The 17,026-nt window shown below is 41.5% G+C and overlaps 1 protein-coding gene across 7 annotated transcripts in view; it reads left to right on the forward strand.

The window, feature by feature from the left end:
• The window catches only part of LOC124157693 (ephrin type-B receptor 1-B), a 714,333-nt gene that overhangs the window by 378,730 nt on the left and 318,577 nt on the right, over window positions 1-17,026 (forward strand). The window lies entirely within an intron of this gene.

The raw sequence follows: 17,026 nt of genomic DNA on the forward strand, positions 1-17,026 counted from the left end.
CTTTTAGCTTAAAAACGGGAAAAAAGTTTTCCCATCTGTTTATGTGTTAATATTTCAACTTTACTCCTTTGCTGGCGAAAATCCCGTAAAATAATTACTTCGGAGAACCTCCGCTACAGTTTTTTGGACGCTTCGAATCAACGATCGATTTTTTTGTCGCCAGCGTTCCATAATTTCCTCCGTCCCAAGTGCCAGTAAAGGGTGCTGCTCTTTTCCATATTAAGCGTGTCAACGAATTATATCCCCCCCGAGCGACATGTTCCCGAAAGATTACCTGTACCCCCGTTGAGTAAAAATGGTTTTGCAAATTAGTGCCATCCGTGACGCTAAATTACGCCAATAAGCCTTTCAGTATTTTGGATGATTTCCGTCGGAAATTTTTATGTCGCCATAAATTTCGAGTGCACGTTTCCCTCTACGAAAATGCAGAAGAAAAGAGAGCTGTGTAGTAGTTTCCCGACAACCTTTTTGAGCTTTAAAATGATTCTCGAGATGTGTTAGTACGGTGTGCTCTGGAAAGCCATTCGCTCCACCATCAACCGTCCGCCGCGCCGTCCTGATCTGCTTTCAGCTTGTTTTATGCTTCCGCCCTATGCAAGATGGCGCTCTAAATCTCAAGGACGGTCATCAAGTTCGCCCTGTCACCGGCGCAATTAAATCACCGCGCCTCGGAAAGAATTGTGGTAATAATAATAAAATAAATAATATCCCCCACTTGGATCATGTGTCGTCGTTCTCTCATGCTCATTTCTCCCGAGTCCGGAACACATCCACGCGCTTTAGGAAAAAAAAACCTTCTGCGTCACTTGCCGAGACAGAACCATCCATTTTTCCGTCGCGTATCCTTGTCTGGAGTCTTTCGTGTTCATGTCTTGAGAAAATGGCCTTCAAAGAGTAATCGCATCGGGCGAAATGGAGCTCGAATTCTTTCGCCTTTGAAATAGCTTCGGGTTCATTATTTCTCGCGGTCATGTTTTCGTACGTGTGCGCTCAAGACAGTCAGGTATTCGTCTATTAATTATCACTTCGCTCAAAAAAAGAAACATTCTCGATTTGACCTGTTGCCTGATAATATATATCTTGAGATTTACGTTTCGACATAACTATTAATGTCCACGAGATTCTAATAAGTTGTTAACTTGTGGAAATTATCATTCGAACTTCAACCTCTATGGAGTAAAGGGAAGGCATCGTCTTCTGTAGAAAAAACGGAGCAAAGGTTGGTAAGTAACTTGTTTTCTCGAACAAAAGGAATACTGGGTCTATTAAATAAGGAAGCCTACTTTTGTGTTATTAATTTCTTTGCTTTTCATTGGATTTTAATACCTTAAATATCCTAGAGCTGATGTCATCCGGTTGAGTCGAGAGATGTATGTAGAAGTAGCTTGTAACCAGTCTGTTTTCTCTAGTGTTGCGATGTACATTTAAAAAATATAATATGGCAGTTCCATAAAATCGTAACTCTTTCGAAGTAACCCCAGCGGAGAAAGAACATGGGATTGGCCTCCCTGTATTCCGTACATCCTCTGGGACTTTGGAGGTATTCCTTTCATTACCTTCCCTAGTCCCCAGAGTGTTTTAGCTCTGTAGAATCAGCGTAAGATATTGTGGCTTTGGAGGCTCAATGTAACGAAAGGTGTAGGAACTCATCCTACTCTCTTGGAGTATCATAAGAAAAATCAAATGAGATGCCTTAGGTACCTCAGGTTTTGTAGTAGTTAACAATTATCCTTTCAACATTGTCTTTCTTACTTATCTTCTATCTTCTTAAGCTATCTCAAAAGATTGATGTCTATTAGAGGATATGGATGATTTCAAACGTTTTTCTCGCGTCGCATGCCGATTTATCTCATAAATTCCATTTCGAAGTGAGATATTTGGATTATAAATGGTAACGAGGCAATTTAATTTCCCGCTTTTTGAAACTATGAAAATTGAATAAATGTCTCACTTGCGATTTTCAGACGGTACTTTTAATATCCCTGCAGTCTCTCCTTATTGTTACTGCTGATGAACCGACTACTAAAGTTCTCAATCACATTTTTTTAATGAAAAAATTTGGTAATTTTCCATTTGTTTATTATTTATTGGCAGTCAGGTATGGGAACGCATTCTCCATTCCCTTGATCCTCATATCTTCGCCCGCTCTCTCTTTCCCTTTAAGGTCCCACCAACGGGTAGTTTTTTCTCCTCTGCAACTCACCCATGGGCAATCTGGAGTCGATAATACGCGTACGAGGTCGAGGCCACGTACGTTAACTTTTGAAATTCGTCGTCCCTCCTCCTCCGCCTATTTTGAAGGAGGCCAATATTTTTCTTTCGTTTATTTTCATGTACCGACTTATATAGTACGTGTATCGCAGGGACAAAGCGTGAGTCTCCTCTCCCGCTGACCTCTTTCGTGGAGCCATTTCGTGATGTGCCTTCTTTATTTTTTAACTAATGCCCCTCTGCATATGTGTTCGTGGGGGCGTAGTGTGACTTGGCGCGCGGTATGTCCATTGTTCGCTCGGTCTGGTCGAAAGAGGCCTCGCACTAGACTTCCAGTCTCCAGGGACCATGTGCCGCGCCAATTAAGAGTTTTTTTTACGATTCGAGAGCTGTCCCGAGTCCTTCGCATGATATACGTGCGATTTTTTTTTCATCCACCTAGCCGCAGCAGTTGTTTGAAATGGGTCGCATGGGAGTATATTGCGTTTCTTGCGGTCGTTAAGGCTTTCAAAAAAATGAAGAAAAGTTGATTTTTGGCCGGGGAAAAATTCTAACCGCGAGCCAATGGGACTAGTCAGTCAGACTCGCAGGGGGTCAAGTCAACTTAAAGGTGTGATTTTTAACCCATCGATAGGCTGATTGTCTATGGAATGCATTGACTATGGTCCACAGATTCGTTTGGGGATCATGGCATGTGAATTGCGGAAAATAAAGGAAACCCGTGGAATCGCTTCAGACTTGACTTGGTGGAAACGTCGTATATCAATGATAAAATATAAACTACAAATGGTAATTTGCACACTTAAGTATAAAACTCCACTACCGACCACGGTTTCAAAATTCGACCTTGAAAATGGCATAGAATGTCGAAATCATGGTCGCTAGTGGAGTTTTATCTTACAATGTGGAAATTACCATTTGTAGTTTTTAAACGATACGCGTTGTAATACCATTATTCGGTAATGGGATTAAATTGCTGCAATATATTAGGGGATGAGTTCAAAATGGGTATTCTAATCGAAGGCTTTCTATCTCAAATTTGATCCATTCAATGCCTCAACTCATTATACTGCGCCGCCAGAAATATCCAAATTGAGGCTCGGTGTTCGTATGGTGTAGGCTTCGTTGGATCCGCGCTAGAATTCGGGTGTAAATTTACCTCCGCGTAATATCTGCGGCTCCTCCACCGCCCGTATACACACATCATGCGTCGCAGTAACTCATTAGCCGTAATAGGATTGGGAAAAAAGTGCACCGTGGTTTCGGGTCCATTCGCCATTTTTAACCCCTTCCTTTATGCTTCTTTGTTATTCCTCACTCTCTTTCCCTTTTGAAGGAACCTTCCAATTTTCCTAAGAGAATCCGCCGGTGCTTTTTCTCGCCTTGCTTGCACACATACGTGATGGATACTCTCTCTCCCTCTCCTTTTCCCTCTCTCTTACTCATCCACTGCGCCGTCGGTGTTTTTGCTTGTTTCCCGCGGACGACTCGGGTTTCCAACTGTGCATTTTTACTGTCACATAGTACATTTTATTCTTTCTCGCAGTTATTTTTCTCCACTAGCAACCCTGTCCTCAATCCATTTCCCGCTATCCTCTCGGCACATATATGTATATTTTTTTATTCTCTCTTACCTCTGCGGCTGCTCAACCTTCCTCCATTTTTATCGAACTGCATCCAGAAGGGTGGTGGTATCCGCTAGTCCCTTTAAGTTTTCTATCTGTTCCTAGCGTCCTGTCTCCGTGGGACCTCTTCCCCTGACTGCATCTTTTGTTCTTCGTGAAGGTTGCATTGAAAACTTTTTTTTCGGTTGAATGGCTCATGTCCTACTCTCGCTCTACGTTTTGCCCTCAGTTTAAAATGGCCTTCTCAATCTATTCATTCCGGTTTTATGCACGTATTCTTGTCATCTTGATTTATGTATCTATTTGTTTTTGAGAAACAAATGTTGGCGATAAACAAATTTCAGTACAGGTAGAGATTTTTTCGGTTTCCAAAAGACAATTTTTGGGTCAAAGTTTCTTCTTATTTTAAACATCTGTCATTTGTTTAATCGTCTATAACAATAGGAGTTCCACTGTATAAAATTTATTGCTTCCCCGACGAAATTCATCAGTGAAAGCTACACGGGTTTTCCACCGGGCAAAATCAGCCCAATTTGGATGTTTATGTCGTCGAGAGTTCCTTCATTGAGAGCAGAAATGCGCCAATTGACACGATGAAAAATCCACATAGGCACCGATTTCTGGATACCACCTTGGAATGCATTCAGTTCGATACATGTGCACATAACGACGCAATATCGACGGGAATCTCATAAGTAACGCCAATTATATCAGTTACTCACTAATCGTCTTCCAAGAATAATTTCCAGTGAGCAAAAATTTCACCTTAAATCCCCTAAGTCATTTCCCATGGCTTATTTTAATTTGTGGCTAATTTTAAAAATGGCTTAGCTAAGTCGGTCGGTGAATCCTTTTCCACCGCGATTCCCAGTGGCTGTTTCGTATGTTCTACCCCATCCAAGCTGTCAGATACTCATGCATACTCATTGTACACATTTATTGTTTTTTTATTTATTATTTATTGTTTTTTCTCTCGTCCCTTTTGCCTTTCACAGCACTCTCATGATTTTCATGCATGCGGTTTCCCCTTTCTTTCGGCTTCGTCTCCTTAATTTTTTACGCACTCTCGTCTATGACTCCCTGCTACTACTGCTGCTGCTTCTGTCGTCTGCTTACCCTTTACCCCGCCCCACTCTCCCTTCCTCTTCTGTCTTTCCGTTGCTCCCTTTCATCCCGGCTTCCATTTCCACGCTACCCTCAAATAACCTCTCTCCCTCTCTCCAATGTCCATCCCTCCCTCCCCCGCCTCATTTTTTCCATTACGTACTTTTTTAATAGGTTCGCCATGATTTGGCATTTATTCCTTCGCCTTAAAGCTCTCTCTCTCTCTTCTCCTTTCCCATCCTCCCAGTCGTTAACCCTCCTACCAACCGTTTCCTACTCCCCTTTTCTCAATCCCTTCCTTCTCTTCCTTTTCCTTTCTCCACTGGTAGTCTCTCGTCCATTTCGCTCCACCCCACACTGTTGCTTTTCTTTCCCTCTCCTTTGCGTTCGTCCTACTCAATGGGATTGCGTGGAGGAAGCCTCCGTTCGCCCCTTGGAAGCTTAGTATATGTCGCCTCAATTTTTTAATCGGCCCTCAAAAATGTCCGCAGATCGGCGATGAGCCGTTAGCGATCTATTTATTTCCAGTTTTTTAATCAAAATGTATGTAATCGCGAGGAATAGCATCGAAATTTTATAAATTCGATAGGTGATATCATCGCAAATATGTTGTGTGATGTGTGGCACGATGTGGTTGAAGTTATTGATATTAGTTAAATCAAACATTGCCAAATTTCCACTGCCTTTATTTGCGCACGACGCATTTCGTTGTTACAAAAACATTCTCAAGTGCGACTATTGTTTATTATATAAGTTAAATAAAACTTTGCCGTATAATGTCCGCAATTGAGAAAGGTGTTGTAACAACGAAACGCGTCGTGCTCAAATAAATTCAGTGGAAATATTGCGATGTTTCGTGTAAATAATGAAATCACAAATATAAATTACGGTTAACACCCGCCTAATTAAAATTTATTTTTCGGTGAAATTTGGATTCGGTCTGCGCCGTGATGAGGGACTTCCGTAAACTAATTGTAACCCTTTCTAGCTCAAAGCTGTTTCTGGGAGAAATTAAAAAGGCTTCTCATTTTAAAAAAGTGAACTTTTTCTGCTGAATCAATACTATTTAGGCAGCTACATATGTGGCCATTAAACTTTACTGCACAAAAGAATACGTAGTTTAAATTATTCCTGAAGAGAGCTGAAAATGTATACATTTTTGATGCTACTTAGAAGAAACATAGGATTACAATGATTAAATGCGCGGTGGGTGACGGCACATTTAGTATTCGACTGGAGAGTCCTCTATTGTGATATATAAATATGGTCCTTCTCTTCCATATTCTATCTCCCACTCATACGTCGATCCTTGTCCCTCCGCGCTGTCCCCAGTCGGTTCTCTTGCCTTCCAAATCCTACCAATCATCCCCGTTGCTTGTTCGTTCGAGGCTTTTCAACGCGTATTCTCTCTCGGTCCGACAGGTGGGTCGGTAAAGGAAAACGCACGATGGTATAAAAGCTCAGTCCTTCTCCTATCTTTCTCTCATATGCTTTCCATGCTCTAATCAATGAGAGTAAACTTTCTAATAAAAAAAATTATATGTCTGCTCAGCCGGGTCTTGTTGGAAAGGCATTGCTGGACGTTATGTGAATTTTTCCACGTATTCAACCGAGAGAAGCGGGAGTCGTGAACATTTTTTTCGTGCGGGGATCGGCTTTTATCTCGCCTTTCATTGTCTGGTCATTGCTATTTTTCGTGCCGAATATATGCGTCTCCTGTCCCTTCATTAGGAGCCATTTATTTTACTTCCCAGGTGATGGAAAGGTGTCATTCAGGCGTGCGCCGATTTTCGTGTAACAATCAGAATCAATTCATTCGACTCGGACCGGGAAATGTTTACGCATAACCAACTCGTCAAATTACTTGGGAAGAAAATTTCACGATAAATTTTAAAGATAAATATAGCAAAAGTTTCATTAAGGTTCCTTGTCGATTTTACAGTGCTGCCGTTCTGTCTCCTAGTTCAAGCAGGCATTGAACCCTAAGACCAGTCAAGGCAGAAAAGACACATGCAAACAGCACCTCTATATGGAACATTAATCATGAATAAAGGAATATCAGCAGACTAGCAAATTAGAAATTCCTCTGCTCTTGCCAATTATTTAAACCTCTTTAATTTCCCGTAAGCCCCAATATTTTGATTTATCTCGTCATATCATATCAATTCTCTCATCATTTTGCTATTTCTTTTGCTGCTTCGTGTGCTCCTGTGCTCATGTCTCTTTCCTGCTTGGAGTGGATACTTCCCTTCTCGTTTAGAACTTTTCCACATCCACTTACTCGAAATCTACTGTTCACTTTCCTAATAATTAAGTAAACTATCAGGGTAAAAACTTTAGAGAACATATAGAACTATGAGGGATACTTGGAGTTTCGAAAAATATTATTCCTTGCTTGGAGAAAAATTCAATTATATTATTTGGAAGTTTGACTTTAACTTTAGACGATCTTATGAACCTTGGATTTCATATGAAACGCCGACGAAATTTAATTAAATTAATTATTAAAACTGCAATTTTGGGTATCATCAGCCAAAATCAACATAAGTTTTTTTCCCGATTTCCTGGTCATATTAACCGTGATACTCCCCGTATTCGTGTTACTTTATACGTTACTTATCTGGAGCCCTTCTGTTTTCACAGGCCACGCGAACAAATATTGTATTATCACCTTCGTCTCACTCCTTCTCGCCGTCTCCCTCTCATTCCCTATTGCTTTACTTCTCCTCCCTCTTTTCCCTTCGTCTCTTCTCCCGGCCTTCTCCTCCATCTCCCTCGCGCCTCCTTATCCGCTTTCATCTTTCTCATCTCTACTACCTTCGGCTCCCTTCTCTTCTCGTCGTCCTAATCACCGTATCCCAAACCACCCCCACCCTACGGCATCTTCTTCGCTGAACTCATCTCTTACCCCTCCTCACTCTCCTTCCATCCCTTCCCCCTCCCCATTTTCAACCCTTCGGGGTCCATCAGTGTTTCTCTCTCCTCCTAAGGCGTTTCTTTTTTTGTCGTTCAGTGTGTGTGTTTTTTTGTTGATTCTGTTGCTTCTCTTATCCACTGGAGACGCCTCTACCTCCCTCCTTGGGTCGTCGAAGACTGTCCTCGTCCTTCTTCTCTCCTTCAGACCTTCGATGCGAATGACCGGGGTTCGAGTCTAATCTAAGTACCACACCTGCGCTGTTATAGTTTGAGTTTCATCGTAGAAAACTTTTACTTTGAATTTATTATCGTGGAAAAATATTTCCTTGACTCAATAGTATAAATTGGTTTCAGTACCTGAATGTGCGTACAATAAAACAAAATTTCATAAATTAACCTACTTCTCATGTTTTCTTCGTTTAACGTTGTACTGCCATGGATTCTAATTTTTTTTTACTTTATAGTTCTATTTGGAGCGCTATTTCAGCCGTCGTATTATTGAGTTATTTCTTATACGTGTTCCGCAAAATGATTCTTTATAGTGCTAAAAGTAGTTAATTTTGGAATCAGTTGCTCAGAAAATTCATGAATGCACAAAAAAGGCCTTTCATTCAAATACATCAAATGCTGTTTGCGAATTTGTTGGATAGATCTGTGTGAGTTAATTCGCTGTGAATGAAGAATTTCCATTCTATTTTCTCCCTCGTGTCCATTTGCCACCTTAGTTCATCGAATCTTCTAATGGCGCAGCACCCTTTCATAATATCTTTGGTTTTTCGTGGTAGCTTCTGTTTTAGTGGTTGTTGCGGGTGAGATTTGTAAGACGAGGCGGAGGTAGCCATTGCATTTCCCATTCTACCACAGTTACCTCATGCACTTAATATGGGCTAAGACGAAGAAGATAAGACAATTCCTCTTCCCACTTAACGCTCACGTCTTTGCTTATTTTGGTGAGGGTTATCGAATTTTTTATTTCAAATGCCGTTGGAAATCTCCACCGTAAACGCTATCTCTTTCAGTCATACGAATAGCATCCAAATTTGCCGTCATAGTATTTTTGCTGTTCGTAATCATATTATTATTTAATTGCTATAGAAGGCTATATATTTATAAAAATATTTATAGTTGTTCCTGCTGGTAAAATAAGTTGCATCCGTCAATACTTTTCCACCTATTCATCAGTCTATCTTAAAGTTATAATTATTTTTCCCTCCCATTCAAGCATTTGGGAATTTTGCATGAAATTTGTTTCGCAGAAGTTACGAGACAAACTATTACCTGTGTCGTAAAAAAATTGAATCTCTCTTCGAATTGAAACTCGAAATAGAACTCGTTCGTTGATCCTTTTTTATTGCATCCAGTATCCTTTTATTCATTCACAATTTTTTGCGCACCTGCGTTCGTGTAGAGTCATGAATTAGTCCCCCTGATATCCCTCCGCTGTTTTATCCATCGAGGAATTTGTCGGCTTAAGGGTCGGGGGTTTAAAAATTGCCAGTTTCCTTATTAAGTCTATTCATTCGATTTTATAACTGTCCCTCGAAACATATGCATAAACATAAATTAATTCAAAGGAGGCATTACCGTAGACTAGTTACTGTTACATTCTTGTTTTAATTTGAATTCGCAACTCACCATAATATTTCATGCAACGAGTCTCCTTCATAGTATATGGCCCCCCCTTATGGTTCTAGTCTTTTATTTTTAACTTTCAACCATAGCTGTAGCCAGAAAGCTGTTAGTTTAAAATGGAAAAAAGGTCGGTCAAATTCTCATGAGCTCATGAATCGAACGATAATATTATAAATATTGGAGACGGGATTCGGAAGTAATAACCCTCCGTTCAAAATAACCAATGGTCGCATAAATAAATATTGCATTTATTCAGACTGTGAATGACACCTGTTTTCATAAGACCATTTGACGCATTGGAAATCTGGACTGGTTTATTCTCTGTTTCTCTTCTTTAAGCTCGTTATCTTTATTCATTGTATTGAACATTGAAGTTGACTAACAGTGTTTGACGTGCTGTCGAATAAAATATCTTCTACCTGCCCATGGACGCGAGGGCATCCGAAGCTTTTCGTAAACACATCCGCGCCTATTGGCACTCGCCGGTTTTGGCTTTTTCGCTTGTCATCTTCATATCCCCGAGAAAGGAGCTTGGTCAGTGGAAGAGATGCTCTCTCAGATAAGGCCTAAGAGAAATCCCATGAGGCGTCTGAGCCAATTAGTCTAAAAAGAATGCTTTGTTTATTGAATGAATTATCGGTGCCGGTCACTTTTAATGCGAGATCCGTCTAAATTAAAGCTGGAAATTGATTGGAACTGCACAAAGAGAGCTTAAAAATTAATTAACATGGATCAAATTTTAGTCCACGGCTAATTTACCATCACTCGTGTTTCTTATTGCTGGTTTAAGTCACGCTTGATGCCCTAGGTAGTGGCAGACTGATTCTTCATAGTTGAAAGTGGCGAACCAAGTCGGTAAATGAGGGACAACGTCGTTCTTTTCTATTTGGTCCTTTGTGTGAATGGATTTTAACAGAGTCAGTGCTAGCTTTCACGAACTCCACAGATGGTTAGTGAATGTAGTATATATTAACCCTCATTATCTTCTTGTGAAAGGCAAAAATTTGTCCCTGGGATTTACCAGGGATCAAAATCAACTCAAAAGGCCTCATTAAGTTTCGCCCTGTTCTTACCAGTGAAACTTGATTAGTTAAAGATTCAATCGATAAATCTCCATGCCACGGCTATTCCTCATATTTTATAGTTTGCCATTTTAAGGCGATTGATTGCTACGCCTGTTGAAACAATGCTTTACGGGAAAATGAATACGTGTAATTTACGGGCGATGGTATTCCTTGCGAGTTAATTGTTCGCTGTAAATCAAATGCGAGTAGGAAAAGGGGAAAGTGGGGTATGCGAGGTCACCCTTCAGAGCGTTATTTGGGAGGGCGCAGAATGCCCTTCTCTTCCGCCAAGTGGACCAGACAACGAGGGCTTCACCATGATGATGATGATGACAGAGAGAAAAAAAACGGGAGAAAGGAGGAGAAGATCGCGACCACAATACCATTTCGCGCTGCGGGATGTTTGCTCTCAATTGAGTGAGCCATTAAGGACCATCGCGGCGGGCCCTGCTGAATAGGGTCGGCCTTTTTCCACATCGGGCCTCTCTGCCATATATACGCCGCCGCCTAGTTCACCACTTGGCGCACATACATCCCCGACCCCTCCTCGCCTCTCTCAAAAGCTTCGCCTAACCCCTTTTTCCACGCTAGGAACAAGCCCTCCACTCGCGGTGTTAAGCCTCGCTTTCAAGGGCCCACAGCCGACGGGCACTCGACATTTCCCCTATCCGATGGTAGAATTATGTACGACTACCTTCGCGAGTATTTTCGGCTCATCTCGTCTCTCCCTGGAGAGAGAGGGGGATGGCGTTTGATTGTCCATTGTTCATTCCACGGCTCATTTAAAATATGAATCCGAGAGGGTGCCATTTCGGATTCTCTCAGTCCGTCTCACTTTCTCCTCTCCGAATAAAATGCGTCATCTCGCGCTGTAGTTCACGTAAATAAAGGAAAACATTGCCCTCGAGCGCGTTTGTTGTGTCAGCTTTTTCTCTTTTGGAAAAAATTATAGAACCCTCCGTCAGAAAAAGTGACGAGGTCTTTGCTTAAAGGGTGTGAACAACTCATAATAGCTACGAGAGGAAAACCTTCCAAACGATTTTTATCGAAAATGCCGGATTACGTTTATGGATGTGGATAAACTTGTGTATGGAGGGAAAATGTGGAATTTCTCAGTATCAAAAGTCCCTTTTTATTTTATCTCCCATAATCATTAAGATTTCTAGATTAAAATAAAATTAAAAATTATTCTCGTGCCATTTAAGAAATAAAGAGTGTGCCAAAGTAGTTCACCTCCTTCATCTAGTAACAAAGAGGGATAAAAAACTCTAAAATATCGCATAAAGTAATCGAAATTAAATATTTACATGTAGATTCACCTAATTTTATGAATCTAAATGCATAAACCGAGTTCGTCATTATAATGTATGGAAGCATATTAGAGGAAACCATCGTAATGCATGGGGACATACATTGAGAGAAATCATCTTCGGTCAGATTCCTCGCTCATTAGTTCGTAATCTTGTATTTAAAGATATCTGTCATCGTTGGGTTTTACTATTATAGATAACATCTCTAAGCTAATGAAATTTGTTTGTCTGTGTCGCCGCTGGCTCGCCTAAGGAGACTTGTCGAGGATCCCTGTTGGTTTAAAGTGAAAACTTATTGGAAGCTCCGTGACATTCTTGACACTCCGCATTCCATTGTGATGGACAATTAGATTGAGGCTATATATAAGATTCATGCCAGAGGGAGCATCTGAGAAACCTCTCCAGTTTATTATCCTGCCGATCGGGAGATGATAGACATGACATACCGATAGGTTCTCCCGATCCCACGGACCGTTATTAGTCCTTTTTATTTACTGCCCGTTTCTCCATCTCTCCTTTCATTGTCTATTATCCTCACGGGAGCGCACCTGTGCATTCGTATCCGGGAAGCTCTGAGAGCATAACAAGAAAAAGCGCTAAGACCGTGGCGAGTCGCAAGAGAAGTGGGAGTAATTTCGCGCGAATTATGACGAAGAGTTATAGTTGGGGAATCCATAAAATTGCACCACCGTATTTCATATGCATTGCCAGGTTCTATTTTTACTCCCTTTTTTGCTCTCTCGTTTCCCTGTTCTTTGCTTGCATCTCTTCGATCGGAGAAGAAGTCACTATCAGAACGAAACGCTCATTCTTTCGTATTGGTGAAACCCTCGCTTGTTTAATTGAATCATAGGAGACATACTGAGGATAGTACTGTACTGACGACGGAGCGAGACGGAAAGTGAAAAATTACGTAGTTCATTTATATAAATAGGTCAATAGTTTGATTTCTGTTCAGCCCGTTAGGACTTTCTCTCGTCGGGATGAATGAAACTGCCGGTATCTTTTATTTTTTGGTCTGAAAAAGTGTTCGGACACAGATATCACGATTTTGGTTGGAGGATGCGACAGAAAGGTGAGCTAATTTGTGTATTTAACGGAAGTAAGATTGTGTTGATGAGTTACATCGAAATGGGCCAAGATTTGACGCTCCATTGGACGGATTGAGTTCTGTATTTTGAAGTGGAGACCATGCTTAACCTAAGCGATCAGAACTCCTCTCAAAGACCACGTAATAATAGTCATCTATCTGCTCGATCGTTTCTCTTTTGAGACGTATTTATTGTTTAATACTTTAGCTACCATCTTTAAATTATAATGGTTTAAATACTATTGTTAGCATTTGTCTGTATCTCAAAATTGTAAATTGGACCTCTTCTTCTGCTTACATTTTAATTTGAGATTAGGAAAAATGTTGAAAAAATCGGAGTGTATTTTCCCTGATAGCTTATGCCTCAATATGCCGTTATTTCCCAGGAAATACATTCGGTTGAGTGGATATTATGCATTATATTAAATATACATGAAAGCCATCCGCTATGACTTTGTCTCTATTCCTTACCCAGTCATATCTTGGTTTGGACCGGTACGAAATAGTAATTTTCGTCAAGAAGCTTCCCCACGTAGGCCATCGCAATGAGAGTATGACTGGTGGGCGGTGGCAAACTCGGCCTGTGTATTGGACAGCATCATTTCATGAGCCCGCACTTTATCTCCTCTCATAATGAGCATGGATGGAAGTTGCCCTTTGAAGTACGTCGATGAGAGAAGTCATCATCGTCGCGGCAAGTCTAGCATCGCGTACACGCGCGGTCACTCGCACAATGCGAGCCGCGAATGCACGAACGCCGGACTAGTCGGGCGAAATGGATTCGTCTCTCATTTCAATGCCCAGCCATACTCTCAACTTTTTTTATATATATCCGTGATCCCATGACAGGAGTCCCCCTATCACATCCGCTCCCTCGTCCTATCTGTGCCGCCATCATCTGCCCTTATCGCTCCCTTCTCATCAATGGCCCCACTCCGTTTTTGTCTCCCCATAACATTCCACGTCATTTGTATCCGCTGATCCCCTTAATTATCTCATGCAAATTGTTTCAGCGTGCAATCGAAGAGAGAGAGAGATTGTGGAAACGAAAATGGGAAACTGGTCACGTGATGGGCGAGCAAAAAAATCTCTTCTGTTACGTTATGTACTGTTTTTAACGGAAAAGAATATGTAGCGCTTTCCAACCCCATGCAGTAGGTGGAATTCGAAAGAAAGTCGTTACTGTGTTACGTTTGATTTTTGGTGGCGGAGTTTTTGGGTTCATCGGGTCTAAATATTTCGCATATGCAATCCGAGAATCGTTCTGCCGGACTTAGCGTTATGAGCCACTTCTTCCCACTTACATGCCGTCAGAATGCGTACTGTCCGAGCCCTTTCGTGACTGGTTTGATCGCTTTCTGCGTATTTTCGCTGAAGTTCGGTGGAACGGCCATTCTCACAATTTCTGACCGCGGATCTGCATCTGCACTGACTCCATTAGTACTTACTTACACTAAATGGTTATAATTTTATGTTCTAAGCTTCATTGTTAAATGAACTGAGAAACTGTGTTAGAATGAGTGATGCCATTAAGATGTTCTTTACTCGGAATCATCCCTCATGGATTACACTAGGGGGTATTTATTTGCAACAAATCATGTGGATTTTGCACACGCTATGTGTGATCAACAAAATATATGGACTCGGTACATTGATTGGCGAATTTACGGGAGCATTCTTCTCCAGCTTCGAAGAGTAACGATGCGCAAGTATTAGGGTGTCATTTTTCTTTCTGGTAAAAAAATGGACGTTTCATTTCAACCAGGATTATGACCACTTCGAAATTAGCAATCATGTGGTTTATCAAATTAGATTCACCCGTTTTAATCGTAATCTTTCATATGGGTTATCAGTCAAAATAACGCTTGTATTTGTACGTTTCGTTTACTATCCGAATATGCTCTTTACGTAATAATTATTTGTTGTTCGCTGTGTATCCCAAGAAATCGAGTGGGCGACTTCGGGGATAATTTATTTGCAGAGAAAAGGTGTTCATCTTTTTTTTCAGTGGCAAAAGCAATCCCTGTAATTTCCTCCGGTGACCCAAAAAAATGCTATTACCAATTAGGGTCGCGGTTGAGGGGGATGGGATGTTTCCGAGTCGTTGCATCTCGTGTATTCTACGCCAAGTCGTTAGCATAGGAGTAAGACCTTCGCAAATCGCTCCTTCCCTCTTGCTCTATTGTCTCATTTTTTAACCTCTAGCTTAACGGTCATCTTGCCACTCCTCCCAATACTTTCTCAAGAAACTGTATTCAAATCTCGGCTGTGGAATTTTCCTATCTAAGCCAACCCTTAATTAAATTAAAAAAAAATCGGTTGAAGTTATTCTTGCTTTGAAGGTTTTAATAATGACTATTTATGTACTTAGGATTTCTCTGGTGAAACAAAAAATAATTGTACCAAGTTAAAAAGAAAATTTGTACAAATATTATCACAGAGTACCTATCTTACTTTATGATATATATTAGATGAGTGGAGGATAATACGTGATTCTATAGATATTTTATTATGTAGATATATTAGTGCGAATGGCTAATGACGACAAATTGTGCCCAAAGTAAACTGTTATTCTTCAATGACAAGTTATAGTATAGTATATTAATTTCTCGTTTCCGTGAATATTACATTTTCTCGCTGAGTTTTGTGACTCCGTCGTCCCTCACTCGGTATGTTCACGCCCTTGTCCATTTGGGAACATGAAGTTTCTTCCAAGCATCGTGCACCATTCGCATTTCGCAGTGCGCCGTCTCAACTGTCGCATTCTCTTCCACTTATTCCTCCCGATGTCATGCCTCTTGGTCCTCGCCGGCCCTTCAGATGACCGCGCACCCAATCCTCTCACGTGTTGCACCCCGAATTTTCCCTTCCCCCTCCGTCTTCTCCGCGGCACCTTGGCTCCTCCTGTCTCAATGTGTGTTTTTTACGCGTCTGAGAAAGAGTCCCTTGGCGCGGTTAGATCGCTTCTGGTGGTGGTGGACGGGCGGAGGTGGGTTTGGGAGTGCCCGAATTTCCGACTTCAAAGGCGGTGTTTTTTCTCCCCCGCTCGCCTACCTAACCCTTTCTCTTCTCCCGCCGAGAGACAGTCACCTTCCCTCTCTACCTCTCATTACTATCCCTCCCCATAACTACCCACTTCCTCCTTCCCCTACTTCTTCCCCCCTCCCCTCTTTTCCTAAGCCCATTGTTCTTTTTCCTTATTTTTCGTCTCCATGGGGACCTCCTTCCTCTCCCTATCCTTCCCTTTTCTTTCTACGCTTCTCCAGTCCGGCCCAAAAATGTGTGATGCCCTTCTCCTTCCCCCCTCCGGCGGAAAAAAATCTTATTTCCGGATTCACTTTAGGAGCATTTGCGCCACCTGGGGGTGGGGGCGGGGAGGACGGTAGGTGGCGTTTAATTGCATCGCACGGTACATTAAGTTCGCATTCGTTTTCCGTTGTTTGCTCTTTCGTGAGGAGAGGTGGTAAAGTGGAGGGGGTGGAATTTATTCCCCAAATTGTTGATTCCGCGTCATGGTCTGAGAGACTTCTGACAAAAAGACTCTATTGCCTCCTTCTTGCCAAAGGAGTACCCTTCGTGCCTTCTTGCCATCGTCGCAAAGAAAGAATTACCGGCTCACCCAGACGTTGAGATTTATTCTGTCGACGCAAGATATCTCAATGCGTTCCGGAATACAATCCTTCCCTTCGTCAGTCAGCGGAGAAGATGGATTTGAGGGTTTTTAAAGAGTGGTTTACTCTTTCATTGGCGTGAGAACATCGCGAGATCCTGTTCGGCTCATTTAAAAGGGACGATTCCATTCACCCATTGATACCGAATCGAGATTAATTTGCCATGAAGAACCAACAAAGCATGGACGTCTCATGGTCTGTTATTTATTTCATTATTATCACTCGCATTCCATTCTATTGAGTTCAGTATTGCGGTTAATTGACTGGAAAGGAGCATAAATCGGCTTCACTATTGCTTCGTTTGTTGAGGAATGCATGATTGTGACGACCCAGAAGAAATCAGTACATTGCCGAATGAATAAGGGAACAGTATTGACTCTCCTAAAAAACTTTGTAGTAGAAG

Source organism: Ischnura elegans, chromosome 4 (genome assembly GCF_921293095.1).
Source record: "Ischnura elegans chromosome 4, ioIscEleg1.1, whole genome shotgun sequence".
In the NCBI taxonomy this organism is placed as follows: domain Eukaryota; kingdom Metazoa; phylum Arthropoda; class Insecta; order Odonata; family Coenagrionidae; genus Ischnura; species Ischnura elegans.